The following is a 17,953-nucleotide window of genomic DNA, read 5'->3' as shown; positions in this document are numbered from 1 at the left end:
TTTCTTTCTTTCTGTCTTTTTTTCTTTATTTATTTCTTTGTTCTCATTTCTGTCTTAAGTTCTACTTCTTCTTCTTCTTCTTCTTCTTCTTCTTCTTCTTCTTCTTCTTCTTCTCACTCTCTCTCTCTCTGCTTCATACGTGTCATGCAGGGAACAGTCTCCAAGCAGATAAAACAGACTGCACTGCATGGGGCTGTATGTGTTGAAAAGGTGAGAGAGAGAGAGAGAGAGCGAGAGAGAGAGAGAGAGAGAGAAAGAAACAAAGATTGTCATGCATGATTGGGGGTATGTTCGTCTGTGTGGGTATGTGTAAAAGAGCTCTCTCTACACGTTTGCATGTGTATCAGTGACAAAGATATGATGTGGAGGGCTTACTATGATTCTGTTTGTGTGTGTGGGTGTTAGGGGGAGAGAGAGAGAGGGAGAGAGAGAGGGAGACAGCGAGAGAGCCCCCCCGCGACAAGCAGAGATAGAGAGGAAGACGTGTGGTGTGTGCAGCATGTGTGCCCCGAGGGTGGGGGAAGTCTAGGGGAAGGGGTGAAAAGGTCAAAGCAGAACTGCCTCCTCTCCTTCCTCTCCCTGCCTACAGAGAAGTAGGAGAACTCATCTATATCCAGCCACAGCAACTCACACACACACACACACACACACACACACCAACCAACAAAAGAAGGAGCGTTAGCAAGGCAGCGTCTCCAGTCTCCAGAGCTGCGTCTTTATCTTATTAGCTTCTCCTCTCCTCTGTCTGCTTCTTTGGCTTGTGTCTGGCCTGCCAACGTGATAAAGGCATAGGCGCATCCTCTCTGAGAACTAACCGCACCTTGCCTTATTAACAAACGCGTTCTAATTGGCTATGAGCACTGACAAACAGCAGACAGCCAGAGCGTGGATCAGGAGAGTACATTTCAACAGGGACCTTTTTTTTTTCTCCCCCAGTAAAGCAATACAACATTAGACAGATATAAGCAAGCGAAGAAAGCAGAGCTTGGATAGATCAGGAGATCTGGGGTGGGCACATCTCTTTTTTTTTTTTTTCTCCCTGTCTCCTTCTTTTCCTCGTTCTCCTCCTTTTTATTTTATCTCTTTTCCCTTTGCTTGATCTTCCAACTGCTAAACAGAAAAAGGAGAAATTGAATTAAAAAAAAAGGGGGGGGGGGGTATGGGCTGGGGGGGGTGGGGTGGGCTTTTGATATCTTTCACGGCTCTGATAAATAAAATTGTCAGAATCTGTCAACAGCTCCACTCCCTCCCCAAACATTCTCTCTCTCTCTCTCTCTCTCTCTCTCTCCCCCTCACTCCCTCTGTTCTCTTTCTTGCTTTCTCTTTTTTTCTCACTTTCCCCTAGTTCCACCACTCTAGATTGAAATCTGGAAACCTATTTGCTTTCTTCCTTTTCTCCACTAGCCAGACCATGTCAAGTAGTCTGTACACGTCTCCTCGTTCACGTTCTTTCTTTCCCCTCCCCGGTGCCTCCTTTTTTCCCTCCTTCTCCCTTTCTCTCTCTCTCTCTCTCTCTCTCTATCTCTCTCTCTTTATCCCCTTGCTGTCTGCCACAAGGTCTGTGGAGAATTTGCCCAAATTACCTGTCATAGCAGCGACGACGTGTAAATAAGCCAGGAAAAGTGTGCCATTCTTTTCCTCTCACTCTCCTTCCCTCTCACCCTTTCTCATCTCACTCTCCACCGTCGCAGACGTTCACATCTCTCCCGCTCCCCACGCCTTCATCTTTCTCTCTCTCTCCCTCTCTCTCTCTCTCTCTCTCTCTCTCTCTTTCTCTCTCTCTCTCTCTCTCTTTCTCTCTCTCTCTCTTTCCGCATCCCTTTTTTTTTTCTCAAACTGGGATGCCCAGGCTGTCTTTGTCATTGTTCCTTGTGCCGAAAATGAGTTTTTGAGGTAGCACCATAGGAGGCGTCTCAAGCAAGGGAGCACACCATTGACTACCTGTCAGTTAGGCCGGTAGCTTAAGCGAATTAGACATTACAGCCGCTGGTCTGGTTCACTGCTGCTCCAAACAGCTGGTGTCTGTATGTGTGTACAGCTGTGTGTGTGTATGTGTACGAGAGAGAGAGAGTGTGTGTTGTCACATTTGGAGTGGTGTGGAATGATGTGAATAATTATCTGCTAATTAACTTGTTTTAGTGCATGCAGAATAAGTGGCATGTTCCAAATTCATAAATTTGTCTTTATATACAGCTGTTGACTGCAAATGTTGGAAAATGTCTCTCTGTCCAGCCTCCTGCTGTTTGTGTGTGTGTGTGTGGGGGGGTGGGTGGAAGTAGATGGGTTTTTTGGTCACTCTTTGTGCGTACGTGTGCGTGGGTGTGTGTGTGTGTGTGTGTGTGCGCGTGTGTGGCTGAAGTAGTTCATAGGCTCACTCCAAAAGTTCAATTTCTAGTTTAGAAGGTGTAATTCCCTGCTTGAGGGTTACAGGTGCAACGGCCACGATTTGAGAGGTAGAGAGAGGGATGAGTTGATGAGTGGCTGAAGGAGCAAGTAGAGAAGTCAGGGAGGATAACGAGAAACAGAGAGAGAGGCAGAGAGAGAGAGAGAGAGAGGCAGAGAGAGAGAGGCAGAGAGACAGAGAGGCAGAGAGAGAGAGAGACAGCGAGGCAGATACAGAGAGAGAGAGACAGAGAGGCAGAGAGAGAGAGAGGCAGATACAGAGAGAGAGAGGCAGAGAGAGACAGAGAGGCAGATACAGAGAGAGAGAGAGAGAAAGAGAGAATCCATTGCTTAATCCAGCCAGATTTATCGAGCCCAGCTTTCAAATCATAAGCCAACAGGGACGTGTCATTCTGATAAATGCTGAGGGGGGGCCGGGGGGGGTTGGAGGGGGGCCTAAGAGGTTATTTCTGGGCTCTTTAAGGAGCCAGTGGGGAGCAAACACTCTGAACAACCTTCCTAATTCAAGGACTGCCGTTTTTAAAAAGTGACCTACTTCATTCATCAAAGGCCACTGTCACCCTCCCCTGTCTTCACACGGTTTCAGGAGAATCTAACCAGTAAAAGGGAAGGGAACGGAAGGAGAAAAACAGAATTTCCTGTGCGAGAGACGAAACAGGAAAAACCTCGGCACATCTAAAGAGTATCAAGCTATTTCTCTATCTTACATCCCATGCTATTCCTATCCCTGAATAATACATCAGAAAATCCCCTTTCTCCCATAATCTTTGCTAGAGCCCAGAATAGGCCGGCTTCTGTGGCATTTGGAGGAGAATCAGCCTGGGTTGAAAATTCAAAGCAAATGCTGGGCTAGAGTGTGTTTTTCAAAGACGCTCTCTCTCTCTCTCTCAGATTACTGTTGTGGAGAAGTTAGTTGCGGGTCAGTCGTGGGGAAGGAACATTGTAAGTCAGATTCCTGCTGTAGTTCTCAGCGTACACTAATGATAATGAATGAAGATGACTTCAGCTGTGGGGTCAAATGTGACTGAAAAGAAGAGAAAGCTTGTAGGCAAGTGAGCAATATATACACACACACACACACACACACACACACAGACACACATATACATACATACAGCGCGTCACACATGCACTGCATAACGATGTTTCAGTCAACGACGGACTGTGTATATGACAGTGGTCCCATAAGATTATAATGGAGCTGAAAAAATCCTATCACCTAGTGACGTTGCCGCCGTCCTAACGTCGTGGCACAATGCGTCACCAACGTGTTTTGTGGTGATGCTGGTGTAAACAAACCCACTGCACCGCCAGTCATATAAAAGCATAGCGCGTACAATTATGTACAGTACATAATACTTGATAATGATAAGAAACAACTATGTTACGGGTTTATGTATTTAATATACTGCACTTTTTATCATTATTTTAGAGTGTACTCGTTCTACTTATATATAAAAAAAAACGTGTTACGCCAGCAGTGGCCTCGTACATCTCCTGTTTACCACGTCTCCGTACAGGTTTGTGGCCTTGGAGCAATAGGCTGTACCATATAGCCTAGGTGTGTAGTAGGCTATACCATCTAGGTTTGTGTAAGTACACTCTATGATGTTTACACAACGAAACTGCCTAACGACACATTTCTCAGAAAGTATCCCCGTCGTTAAGCGACACAAAACTGTAAATACACATATTTATGTATGTGTGTGTGTGTGTGTGTGTGTGTGTTGTGTTCCACATTTTACCTTGATGTAATATATATGTATATATGCCTACCCTCAAGCCACACACACACACAGCACAGACAAAAATATCCATCTCTTTCCAAAGCTCATTAGCATACCTGTAACCAAGAGATACCTTCATTTTTTTTTCTTTTTTTTTTTCTTTTTTGTGATGTGTGGGAAATGCTTTTAAAGCACCAAATATGAAAGGCAATAAGTAAAGCAGAAACCACAGTTCTCTGACTTTTTATATATACACACACACACGCGCGCACACACACACACACACACACACACAGTGTGATAGAGGAGTGTATCTGATATTGTCCCGAGGCTGGCGGTCTCAGATCTCTCTCTGTGGCCTGTGATATGTGTGCGACGTCGGCTGTATCCGCATTAGCCTGGAGTTGCCACTGGTTATGCCTGGGACCACGGACTCGCTGATATTCCTACCAACAGCTGGTCGACTGGCCTTTGATCATGTTCCGACTCAGCCTCTAAACATCCCCATTTACTGCGGGCTTACCCAAGCACAACACCCCGGCTTTTCTCTAAGAGCGGGGGACTTTAGCAGACTTTTCACCGCGGCCAGTATGATTGGCGTCACTCAGGCGCGGGGAAAAACGACCGTCATTCTCGCGCACTTTGGGAGGAAAAAAAAGAAAATAAGAAAATGGTGGGAAAAAAGAAAGGATGAACAAAAGACAACAGAAATACCCCCCCCCCCCCCAAATGCTTCCGATTAAATGTCATCCGTGAAAACGGCAGCCGGGGAAAAAAATGTAATCAGAGCGCTTTGCCTGTTTTCCACTGCGGAGACGAGGAACATGGTTTCCTAATGAGCTCCCGTCGAAATTCCCTGCCATGCAATGTTGGCTTTTCATGGCTTGATTTCACAACCATTTATCCGCCCCCGTCACAAATGGGCTCAAGCATTTTTGCATCTCCATGATAGCGATATAGTGGTTTCTGTCATAGCAGAGATGTGCTCCCATTGGATGGAAAAAAAAAACCCCTAATAACAAAGGCGGAATGCGGCTTTGTTTACTGACACTTCCCTTTTCTTCCTTGCCAGTTCTGCACAAGAAAACTTGGCATCTGCCGAATCCGGAGAAAGAGTTTTCGTTTCTTTTCTTTCTTTCTTTTTTTTTTTTAATGTGTTACTCTAGAGAAGAATCATTGTACGCTAGAAGCATCCAGGCCCTGGCTATTGAAAGTGTACATGTTTACGGTCTGTTGCCCAGGGTTTCTTTCTCTTTTTTTTTTCCTGTTCTTTTTGTGGCTGTTGTTGTTGTTGTTGTTGCTGTTGTTGTTTTCCACCTCTGAGTTGTAAATAGGACACTGACACTAAAGCTCAATAACCTGAATGAGGCTACGCAGGTCTTAGAGTCTGATTGAATTTTTTAAGCCCATTTCCCCAAACAGAGTGTATAGAGTGAGAGCTACACAAGAAAAGAGGGAGGGGAGGGGAGAGAGAGAGAAAAGAGAGAGAGAGAGAGAGAGAGAGAGAGAGAGAGAGAGAGAGAAACCAATTGAAATTATGCATTCCCTAGTCGTTATAATACCATCCCCTAGTCTTTCATTCTGTTCCCAATTTAACAGTGTAACTAAATCCCAGGCAAAGAGGGAGATTGCAAGATATGACCTTTCTATTCTAGCCACTCTTATGGCATAGATAAGGATGCCTTGTTTCCCAGGGCAGGAAGACAAACAAAGTTGCATTTGATTTGTTTTGAAAACCTAATTTGAACTCCAGAAAGGGTGGGCTTTTTGGGGGGGGATAGGGTGGGGGGAGGCTTATTGATTTGGGTATTCTCTTTGAAGAGAAGATTTTGCGGTTCCTCAAATGAGCCCATAATGCCATACCAGGATTACATTACTACTGAACTGAGAAGGAGCACAGTAAATTCTGGGTGCTCTTTCTTTCTTTCTCTCTCTCTCTCTCTCTCTCTCAGAGGAAGAGAGAGAGAGAGAGAGAGAGAGAGAACATGAAGAAACCTGCATTTGGACAGTATTACTTGAATCACTGAACTGTTACAGCCTGAACCGAGAATGACTAAATTGTCGTCTGCGCTCAGGACAGTTTGCGGGCATAGGCTTCCGTGTTTTTAATTAAGTGACACGTAGGACAAATCAGAAGTGGAATAATCCCTCTAAGAACACGTTAGCACTCCCTGCAGGGGGCCGACGGTTCTGCATGTCCACCTCAGTCCGCCCGCAGAGAAGAGGGGACGGAAAGTATACCGCAGAGAACAGCTCCTTGTTTTCATAAAGTCGCCCAGTTTATTGTTAGTAGGAAGCGAGTGGGTGGGAAAGAGAGATAAAGAGAGAGAGAGAGGGAAGAGGAGAGAGAGAGAGAGCACAAAGCGAAGGAGAGATAAAGGAGGAGAAGAAAGGATGGGAGAAAACCGGAGCGGCGAGAGAGGGAGGGACGGAGGGATGAACGGGGAGGAGGATGCGGTGGGGGGAAAAAGAGTTGGGGAAGAAGCAACAAATAGAAAAATATTTACGGGAGCAAACGAGGACAAAATGAGTCCGAAGAAATTTGTCAAAGAACACGTGAAAGAAGTACACAAAGATTACACAACAAACGGGAGAAATGTAATGAAAGCTACAGGCTACAGAAGAAAGAGGGAGAGGAGGAGGAGGAGGAGACAGAGAGAGAGAGAGAGAGAGAGAGCAGGAAAGGGGGGAGAAGGGGAGCCATGCTTGACTCATACATTATTAGTGGGTTGTATTGATTGAGCGGGGGAGGGAGCGAGAAAAAAAAAAAAAAGAAAGAAAGAAGAGTAGAGAGGCATGGACTGTCAGAGAGAAGGAGAAAGAGCAAGAGAGACATAGAGACAGACAGAAAGAGAGAGAGAGAGAGAGAGAGAGAGAGAGAGAAAGAAAAAGAGAGACAGAGAGATTTGAGAATGTGAAGATGCTGACACAAATGCTAACTATCTGAGTCACTGGCATTACCCCTAGTCATTAGGGTGATCAGTGTGTGTGTGTGTCTGTGTGCGCATGTGGGAGCAAAGGCAAAACCCTCCAATACAATAAATGGCCTTCTTAACCAGCCATGGCTGCCTCAGCACGCCAGTACCTTTAACTCATTACCATAAAATCCCTTCCCCTTGTTCTCCAAGGTTAGGATTGCCCTCCATTAAATATATCATCTAGGATATCTGCAGCGCCATGTCGTCAGCTTACAAGGGCTAAATCTGTCAGACTTATGCTGTTTAAGCTGAGACAAAAAAATGCGTAGACCGGTTCTTGTTTTTCCACCGTGTCCTACATGCTGAAAAAAACCACAACTCATGGGGGATTTCTGTTTTAGAGAAGCCCTTTAGATTGCAGTGCTCCGAATCCAATGCGAGATATTTCTGTCTTTTTCTTTGATGAAAAAAAAAAAAGGATTTCACGTGTACCTTATCTTCTTAGATTCTATCAGGAGCTCTAATTTAATATCTATGTTAATGTTTGGCCAGAATCACCTAGCGAAAGACAATCTGATTGTTGCATTTATTAAGAATTATTGCCTTGTTATCATGTCCTTGATGATAATTTCACTTCAACAGTAGTCCACTCGATGTCACTATGTAATGCAATCTTGATAATTGTGACAGAATCCATTTATAATGAAAACCCCCCAAAGAAGTATTTTCTGAATATATATATATACATATATATATATATATATATATATATATAATATATATATATTATATAATATATATATATATATTCTTTTGTGTAGCTTTCACTCTAGTTGTAAATTAGGTTCACCTGTTCCATTTTAAAGAGAGAGTCAAAATAAACCACCAAAACAATTTCTGTAAATTTGGTTTGCTGGAAAAGTAAAATAGATGAAATGAGATTTGATTTTGTGCTGACTCGCTTATAGTGAATTAGTTTCAAGTGTTGTACCCACTCAAAAATATTGCTAGGTGCTGCAGTTGTGTTTTAGCTAGCTGCTGTCTGATCCTGCTCATCTTTAACTAAGGCAGGGATTTGGCCTCATCACTCCAACTGTAGGTCATTCAAGGTCAAGATTTAGGACAAGCTCTCCTATGTTTTGATACAGATGCATGAGATATTCTGTAGCTCTAAATGTCCACAGCTATAATCCAAAAGACCTATTTTGACAACTCACTTTCATTAATATCCAGCATCAGCATCACCTTATTCATCTAATCAGTGGTGTTGGTGATTAGTGGAATCAGTTGTATAGCATGAAATATATTCCATTAAGTGGCCAAGATTGGAGTTGGGGAATACAGTTGTAAGGAATCTGCGTAGGACGACTATATAGGGTGTGTTTGATGGACAACGTAGCCGCTATGACCTGTAGTTTCTGAGAATGATAACTTTGACCTTGTCTTTGTGGAAGGGCTTTGCATGGAAAGTTTGGCAAAACTGAGGTTTTATGGAAGCCACAAGCTGTAGCATATTTACCTCTCTCTAAATGAGAACATCTGAGGAGAAATGTGACTAAAAGTGTGTGATGTGATATTTTTCTCTGCAGGTGACTGTGAAACAGCAGGAACAATAAAATCTGGTCATAAAAAAACAGAAAAAAAAACAAGAACAACAGACAAAATAATTAGCAGGGGTACAACTGTGGCTCATTTCTTTGGGGGAAAAAAGAAAGAAAGAAAGAAAGAAAGAAAGAAAGAAAAAAGACGTACCCTTGTCTAACCTAGGGGCAATGTTATCTATCTTCTGCGTGCATCTTGTTGTGTAAAAAGCAAATTATATAAAGCTTCGAAAGATTGTATAATGAGGTAGTCTACGAAGCAACCAGACAGAAATTGGGGGCAATGTATTGTGGAAGTGAACAAAAGAAGGAGAGGCCAAAAAAAAAAAAAAAAACGGGATGGAACAGGGCGAAAAAGGAAGAATAGCTCAGGCCAATCAGTCCAGCGTCGGAGTCCTTGGTCTGGCCTTGACTGTCCTGTGGCTCATCATGGTGGCCATCCCTCAGGTGCCTGATATCTGATCGCCTGGATTGATCGGCCCAAGGAGAGCATGACATTCAGGCCACGTTGTCACGGTGCCAGCTTGGCCAATGAGAAAGAGGATAACTGCGCAGCAGGGACAAAGCTCAGATTCTAGAAGTTAATTAAGGCCAGAGGAAGGACAAGCGATCCTAGAAAACAGGGTACTGTATCGATGCTCATTGGCACTTCGTAGTTTCCTCGGTTGCACGATTGTCCTGGTTATAGACCTGTGATGCACTAGTACTGAGGGGTTTCCCTTGCAGCATCCCTGAGTGAATCCTGCGGGAATTCCACAAAGAGAGAGAGAGAGAGAGCTGACAAAAGTATCTGGAAAGGGAAACTGTGAACATAACAGAAGGACAAAAACTGATGCCTTCCAAAGCCTCAATCGATACATTTGTTATCATGTTATAAATCTGTGGCTCTTTGTTTCATAAGGCTGTACGTCTAGAGCAGACTGGCATTGAAAATGTTCAGATGTTCATTTCAGTGTTGTGGTGTAGTGAAAAAGCTCTTCATACAAAGCTCTTAACTGAAAGCTTTAAGCAAGGAGGAGTGAGAATTATAGTCTGAAAACCACTCAGCTGTACCACTTAAATGCCAACGCCGAATTTTGTTTCAAAGCTTAAGTAAGAAAAGTCCATGGTCTAGGAATGGCTCCCTCTTTGCCTTAAATATTTGCAATATTTACTCAGAAGTACTTTATTTTAAATTTGGTTTTTTTTTGTTTGTTTGTTTGTTTTTTTAGTGTGTAACTCAACTGAAAACTCAACATTCAGCATCTTTAAAAGGGCTTTGCCCTTGAGTGCATTGATTGCTTACTGGATTTTGAAGATAGCCTGTACTTGAATTCTAATAAACTTTTTTTTGACTAAATGAGTGAGTAAGGTAGGTAGTGAGGACAGGCAATGGAGAACCAAGCTGCTGTGATAAACTCAATGTTCACGTTCATGTGATATTCCTGAGACCTGGCAGTTCATACATGAATCCGGTACATCTTCCTGTGTGTGTACCTGGTTAGGTTTTGGGATCATAAAAAGTGACTCTAAGAGTAATTTAGATATTTCATTGACAGTATTTCTTCGCTTTCTCTACATTTTTTTTTTTCTTTTTGGCATTTACAACAGATTAAGAGATCAGATGAATACACGGGGGGGGGGGGGGGGGGGGGTGGGGTGGGGGGGGGGGGGGTGGTGAGGTGGGGGGGGGGGGGTGTCATGATAAATGGCCCTCATGCCTTAACAGTTAGTCCTGTCAGATAATTGTCTGGTGAAAAGGTCTTATCATGGGTGTAATTCCATTATGAGAGAATGATTAGTTTAATACAATCTGGGGTCTCAAAAGAAAAGGAGGTGGGGGGGAGGTGTTGGGAGGGTGGGGTAATGCCAGAAGTCATAAGGAGTTCCCCAAGGATCAAGACTGGGAACCCTTGTCATACACAATCCCAGGGGACATAATTAGCATTATCTAATCCCAGTGTCCTACAGGGACTGTCCTCTGTGAGATTCTGCTAAAACAGCATTAATCATTTCAGCTCAGGACTCATGTGTCTGATGGAGGGCTCAGAGGAGGGAATAGAGTTTGGGATACTCATAGTTTTTTGAGGGACAATGAGAAACTTTTTGGTTGGGTTTTTTTTTTTGCTGCTGCTGCTGCTGCCGCTCCTGCCGCGGTTACCGCTGCTGTTGTTGTTGTTGTTTTTGCTGTTTGCGACGTTGCCTTTGCGATGCTGGCACGGTTATTTGTGACCTGTGCAGAGACAGAGCATAATGTGATAGTGGGATGTTTGGAGAGGCAGCATCACTGTAATCCAGCTCATCTGCACTGACAGCTCCGGTCACGGCCCCTCCCATGGACACAGACTGGACCGTGGCCATGAGCGTCTGCAGCAGCTCCTCCCGCCTTTCATCTTCCTCTGGGTGCCTGGGTCTTCTGCTTCACAGCACAGGGATGCTTTCCGCCTCCACACGTATCCCCCTCTGCAGGAACACCCCCCCCCCCCCCCCCCCCCCCGCCAATCCAGGCCATTCACCAGTCCCTTACTGTGTTCTGTAAATGTCAACACATACCGTTTCTCTCCAAGACAACCCTAAACGTGTGCCTGTTCTTTACTAGGCACAGCCACAACAGAAGATGTCACCCCATTCGCTGTATTATCTCTTTTGAAATCTTGTGGTGCGCGGCGTCCTCTTCAAAGGAGCCGCATTCAAGTCTACATTCAAATAAATGAAAAAAAAGTGTTATTTTTGTGACAAGACACCAAATGTCCCATTAGAGTAAGATACATAAAAATGCATTAGTATAAAGAACATTGAAGAGAGAGAGAGGTACACTAAGATGCTTTTAGTTTCCATTTCCAGTAATAGAATTTATTTTCCAAAAGCTCTCTCTGCAAAAAAAAAGATTGCCCCACTATGAGACAATCAAGAATTTGGTGTCTAAATAGTGTGATAAACCATACACTGGGATTGCGGTGAATGCTCTGGAGCAAATGAAACTCATTCTGTGCGCATTTTCCCACAGAATTCCCCATTCAGCAATTATTTCCAACGGATCAAGGGCCATGCCAAGTGTTCCTTCATGAATGTGTTTATTTTCTTTGCTAACACATCATGCGTAGAGTGCCACTGTATTTCCCTACTCACAAAATCAACTAGCACTGGGAACTGGTCATAAAACATTTACAGAATAGCATGTCTATGAACCACACAGATGCTCATCTCTCCAGGAAAGACCGGCTTCTCTGGAATCGGACGAGATTACTGCATTGCTATCAACTTTCCATTTCAATTTGTTATCGGTAAACACACCTTAAAATGCATGAGTCAACAGCCCAGACATAGACTAATTTACATAAATAGCTTTTTTTTTTCCTTTTTTTTATTCCCCAATGACAGCCGCCCTTTTCACTGCATGTTTAAGTTCACACCATCTGGTCCCTAGTTCAGCTTACACTGAGTTCCAAATATTCTTTCTCACTTAGAGAAAGAAAAAAATAGTATCAATTTTCAGCTCACGCGCCGGCTGCAACGGGAGACGGCTATGATTTTCTGAAAATTACATGATGTATGACTGCACCCTTTTCAGGGATACTCAAATCTTCAGAACAATTTCAACTGATGCAGTGTTTGTGTTGCATACGCCGCACAACGTGCCTGTAGTCCCATATGAAGCCCTCCTGTTATCTTTCTATTGTTTTTTTTTTTCTTCAAGATTAAATTTGTAAGATCTATTATAAACAGGAATATTTAATGTTTAATGCCATTGTTTTCCAATATGTTTTTTTTTATTTATCACGCTTTTGATGTGAATGGGGGTGAGGGGTTTGGGGGGGGGGGGTGGCGGTGTTTGGGGGTGGCGTTGAGAAAAAAGGATAATAAGACGTGGAACGTGCCTGTGAAAATTTTGAAGACAACCCAGATTTTTCCCCTCCGTTTCATTATCATAATCTTCAAAGATGCTTGTCTTGTTCATTCTGTTCGTGACCCCAGCAAGTAGGTCAACGAATTTCCTGAAATGACTGCAAATAAGGGAGCCATCATTAATATCCCAAGTGTGTGGGAGTGATAGGACTGCAAAAAAAGAACATCGCATCACAAAAGAGTGATGACTCTTTCCAAATAATGAGAGCAGGGATGTTCTGGGGCTATGTGTCTTTGTCTTAATAACAGTCGTGGACGTGTCGTGTCACCCGGTATAATATCACGGTCAAATAACGAAGGTTTTTTCTTTTTTTCTTTTTTCTTTTTCCCAGACAGATTAAAATGAAATATTTACTCGCGTTGTATGAATATTAGAGATTTTTGAAGGTTTGCTCGGTCTAGATTTTTTTTGGTTTTTTTGCTAAGCCCGAGGCTGTGAAGGGTGGGCTGGCATGTTAGCGTGGAATCTCGCAGTGCCTCAAGGTGAACATGAGCTGCAAATGTGGCCTACTTACAGACGATATCTCCATCCCAACTCACGATGACAAGCAGAGAGATTCTCCCCCGTTTCGCAAGGTACCAGGGTTTTTTTTTTTTTTTCTCTATCTCTATCCTGTGTCTTTTATGAAAGCTCTAGCGGGACTTTGTCTGGTATTCGCTTTCCAAATGGCTTTCTTGCGACTCTCACCGAGACGCGTTTTAGCCGGGGACTTGGTTCCACGGAGAGGGAAGGGGGGGGGGGAATCAGAGAGCCACTGAAAGAAAAGAAGAGCCGTGCATTGCAGCATTGCATGCTGTTGTGCTATTTGTATAATGTCGTTGTACCACCTGGCTGTGCAGGCAAGGGGGACAAAAAAAAAAAAGAGAAAAAAAAGAAAAAAAAAAAAGGCGGATGTGAAACTCACAGCACAGCGCTTTGACCCACTTCAGGTCTGGTACAGTGTGGGCTCTCGAAGTTAACTGCAGGCCAAATAAAAAGATATTAGTGAGCTAATGAGAGGGCTTATATAACCTTAATTGAGCTCAATATTCGCACAGGAAAGCAGGTAACAAGCATGAAATCCTATGCACCTGCCCGTGGATCGCGTCCAAGAGGCTGACGGTGGCATAGCGTGGCCGATCTGGAACGGCTGGAGGTCTATTTCAGCTCGAGGCCACACGCTGTTACCTGCTGCCCTCTCCCATCGAGACTTATTGTTTCATTCTGTCATTTACTTGCTCTGCGGGCACTTTAATCTAATGCGATTTATGCCACTTACATTTTTCATACCGTGCATATTTAGCAATTTAGACCTGCCTGGGAAGACCAGGTGAAGGACTTTGCTCAAGGGCAGATATGCCAATTTCACTTTAAGCACTTCAGCTACACCGGTAAAAAGACAGCAGCCCCTTACCGTCGGAGATGTGTGAGAAATAAATAAATAAATAATGGATTCAGGGTTTAATACACTGGTGTTTGCATTCTGGTGGCTATAATACACTGTCTACGGTGCCGAATTGCACTGTGGAAAGGTTTGTGTCCCCCATGTGTGCTGTAATGTTTTATGTCTGCAGTATAGTCATGTGGAATATTCAGCCAGGTTTTTTTTTTTTTTTTATGTCCGCATGCACAATCATATCTAATGCCTACTTGCCATTCAGTTTTATGTCTGTGCATAATTCAAAACAACTTGAAGCAAACGACTTAATTAAGAATGTATTGCAATCCATTCTTGGGAAATAAAAGAAAAAAAGTTAAACGTGTTAGCATTGTTTTGTTTTTGACCCCCCCCCCCCCCCCCCCCCCCCCCCCCCCCATTCAAATGTAATCTCATTATGCATCTGCAATACATTTTTTTCTGTCTGTGATATCCTTTGCTTTTTTTGTTTTTTTTTCCCCCCCAACTACTTGCCTCCCACCCTCTTTCTGTTTTGGCCCATCATCACCTCATCGTAATGTCAGAGATGAGGGAGAACACACTGGCTACAGAAACTCACATCGATCTACTCCCTGCAGTCTGGAGAGCCAAACTCGCTGACAGTGTACAAAAAAAATGGGAGGGAGAGCAGAAAAAAAGAAACTTTCAGCTCTTTCTCTCCATCTCTCCTTCAATCTCTCTACCTAGGCTGTACAGTCGGTTGGGGGAAAAAAAAAAAAAACCCAAAAACCTGAAGTCACACTCTCATACTTTTATTCATTTGTACCATCTCTACCATCTCTTGTCTCTGTCCTCTCCCTCGCTATTCTCTGCATCTCCTTTGTCCTTGATTTTTCTTCTGAATCTCCTGTTCTCTTCCCCCACCCCCCATTTCAAAATACCCGGTGCTCTCTCTCTCTCTCTCTCTCTCTCGCATAATATCCCAACATCGCTCATGGCTCCCCATTTTCGACCACCTCAAAAAATTCACTCATTTCTCACCCTGTCTCACGCTTTCTCATCTCTTTCTCGTCCTATCGCGTTCGCCTTCATCTCATTTCTTGACATCTTGTCCCTCGTCGCGCCCCCCCCCCCCCCCTTCCCTATTCGGTGCCTAAGACGCGGACTGAGTCGAAGGGGATTAGCCACAGAGTTGATCAGGCTTTTTTTTTTTTTCTACGGCTCCAGCGCCAGAGTTGTGTCTAAGGCTGAGAGATTTACACCAGGCGTTTAATTAGACACACATTTGGGGTCCTTCAATGCGCAAGATATCCACATTTTTACTCGTATGGGATTTCTCTCAATTCTCAATTTCGCATTCTGACCCGAGCACAGCTTTCCATCAGAGGAGAACGTCTGCATTCAGAGCACGCTCCTCGTCTGTCTTCAATATTTCTCCATTATTGATATGAATTAATCATCAAACATACGTTGTATTGGACTTCAAAGGGGAATTCAACCCCTTGGATTACCCTTGGTGATTACAACACTTACATTGTCATAAGCTCACTGCAAATGCTAAGGCTGGGATTTGCTTTATTGCTATTTCGGCTATCAATATGCAAGGTATGACTGTAATGTATTCTAATGTACAGCAAATCGAACAATTTATCGAGCATTTACATCATGCATGCTTCAGGTTGATCTCGATTGATGACGACACTGTGGAGTGAAAAAGATGGATGGTCGAAAATGAGTGTGTGTGTGTGTGAGTGAATTTGCGGTCCTACTTTTTTTTGCGATTGGATTCCATTAAAAGTCACAAACGTGACAGGCAGAACAGAAACAACTCCTCTTTCAACTGCAATCAGTCAAATCAAATCAGCTCCCCTCAGCTGATGTCAGCAGCATCATTAAAATAAATGAACGGCCATACTGCTCCGTCTCGATACTTCGAAGCCAATTCGAAAATGTACGCCCACATTTTCCTTTCTCTCTCTCTTTCTTTTTTTTTTTTTTTTTTTTTTGTTGCAACACATAGACTTTTTTCCTGTTAGAAGGGAAAGAAAATCTCCATTCCTGCAGATAGAAACTGAGCTTTAAAAAGCGAACAAGGATTGCTGTTTGTTCACCCAAATGAGCGGTCATGTTGCTCATCAGTGTGCCAAATGAGCTCTTAATTAGTTAATTGGTTTATTAGTCCGATTGCTCCCAGGGTGGCCAGTGTGGTTTGGCTGTCGTTCACTGGAGGTATGAAGCAGACAAGAGTAGGCTGAGCTCATGACAGAGAAGAGAAGAAAAGAGAGAATGGAGAGGAGTGGAAGGGAAAAAGGAAAGAGAGAGAGAGAGGAGAGAGAAAGGGGAACCACAGATGCGGCGGCGTCTGATCTGTGTCTCTCTCTGTCCTGGTCTTTAATCAAAATCATCTCTCCGTCAGCGTCCAATTTTCAACTGGAACACCAGGAGAGGGGTGACTTTCACTTTGCAGAATTACCATAATTAATCAATTATGAAGGGGACTCGTAATGAGAACAGCAAACTGTTTGGTCCATCAGAGCCAGAACTGTGAATTACTACCACATTTAGCAGTCCAGGAGGTATTGAGAAGTAATGTTCCCATTCAACATGCTCGTATTTTTTTTTCTCTTTCCCCTCCACATCAGCCTCTCATGTTCTCCTCTAACAGTAACCAGGGACAGGTTGTGAGGTGTTTAAATGATGAGGAAATATTCATGTAGATTGACAGCTTTTTGGATCTCAGACTTGGAGTGATTTGAAAAAAAAAAGGTAAATTGAAGAGCGCCGGGGAAGTTTATTCCAACCCGTAAAAAGGAAGAGCCAATTACTTTTTTTTTTTTTTTCCTTCCCCCGTTGAAGTAGGAGGACATCTCATCAGCTTACAGAATAAAACACTTAGCTTGGCTACAGCCCTGTCATTCTCTCCAGGACACAGTAACAGGTTTTCTGAAATCACTTTTTTTTTTCCCCGTAAGGAAATCTGACTGTACTGTAACTAATAAACTTTTTTTTTTTTTCCCTTTTTACCATTCAAAACACGGGCAACGTGTTGAATCTGATTCCCTGGGCTCCTTCTGTGGTGAGACATTCCGCAGTGATAGACCACACTGGTTTTTTTTTTTGTTTGTTTGTTTTGTTTTGTTTGGTTTGGTCTTTTTTTTTTTCTCCCTCCATTAGAGCAGTGGAAGAAAGCATCAGCACGGACACACAGAATAATCTGTTCCAACGTGGCCGATGTGTCATGTCCTGATGCTCCACTGTTTTGAAAGGCGTTCTGCTTGCCAGCGCGTGGGGAGGGGTGGGGGCGTCAATAGTGAGTTGTCATTGGCAGATGCCTCTCGCACATCTCCTCCTTTCAAGGCCAAAATATTTGCACTTGACTAAAAGGCATCCACCCACATAGCGGATGCTTGGTTTTTTTTTCACAACCAGGAGCCTGTTATGCAAGCTGGATTCACATGGCTTTGTCTCACTGGGACATCTTTTTTTTTTTTTTTAATGCCATGTTAACACAATAACAGAGCTGCTTGGGAGGCAAAGTTTTTCAGCAAATTGTATTACGCAGCTGCAAATTATCTGTGAAACCATTGTTTTCTACCCAGCTATGCACACACTTGTCTGTTGTCTAATTGACTGTGAATCTATTGGTATGTAAGTGGTAGTGCTAAACAGACTCTACACAAATGAGTCCTCAGGGAAATAAAAAAAAAAGTATCAGCAAATCGTTCCGTTCATCGCCGTTGCAGGGTCTGTGTGGAAAAAATAATGAATGTACAGCAATGCATGGACACAGTCAAACGAGGTTACTATTTTCAGCACTGTATACATACATATATACATACAGCCACAGTGGTGGTAGCATTTCCCATGACCAAAACGGCAAAATAAACTAGGTTTCTCTCATGAAGCAATGCAATCTCATACAGGCCCTCTTTATGTGTTATTTTATTTCATTCAAGGAGGTTATGTGAAACAAGGGTAAGCCCACACAATTGTTTTATATTTAGTACTGTGCATTCCAAAGTGATGTGCTCTGCTGCAGAGGAGTGCTGATGAGTAGAGAG

The sequence above is a fragment of the Chanos chanos genome, chromosome 8, assembly GCF_902362185.1.
Source record: "Chanos chanos chromosome 8, fChaCha1.1, whole genome shotgun sequence".
Classification (NCBI taxonomy): Eukaryota; Metazoa; Chordata; class Actinopteri; order Gonorynchiformes; family Chanidae; genus Chanos; species Chanos chanos.
This window is presented reverse-complemented; position numbering follows the sequence as displayed.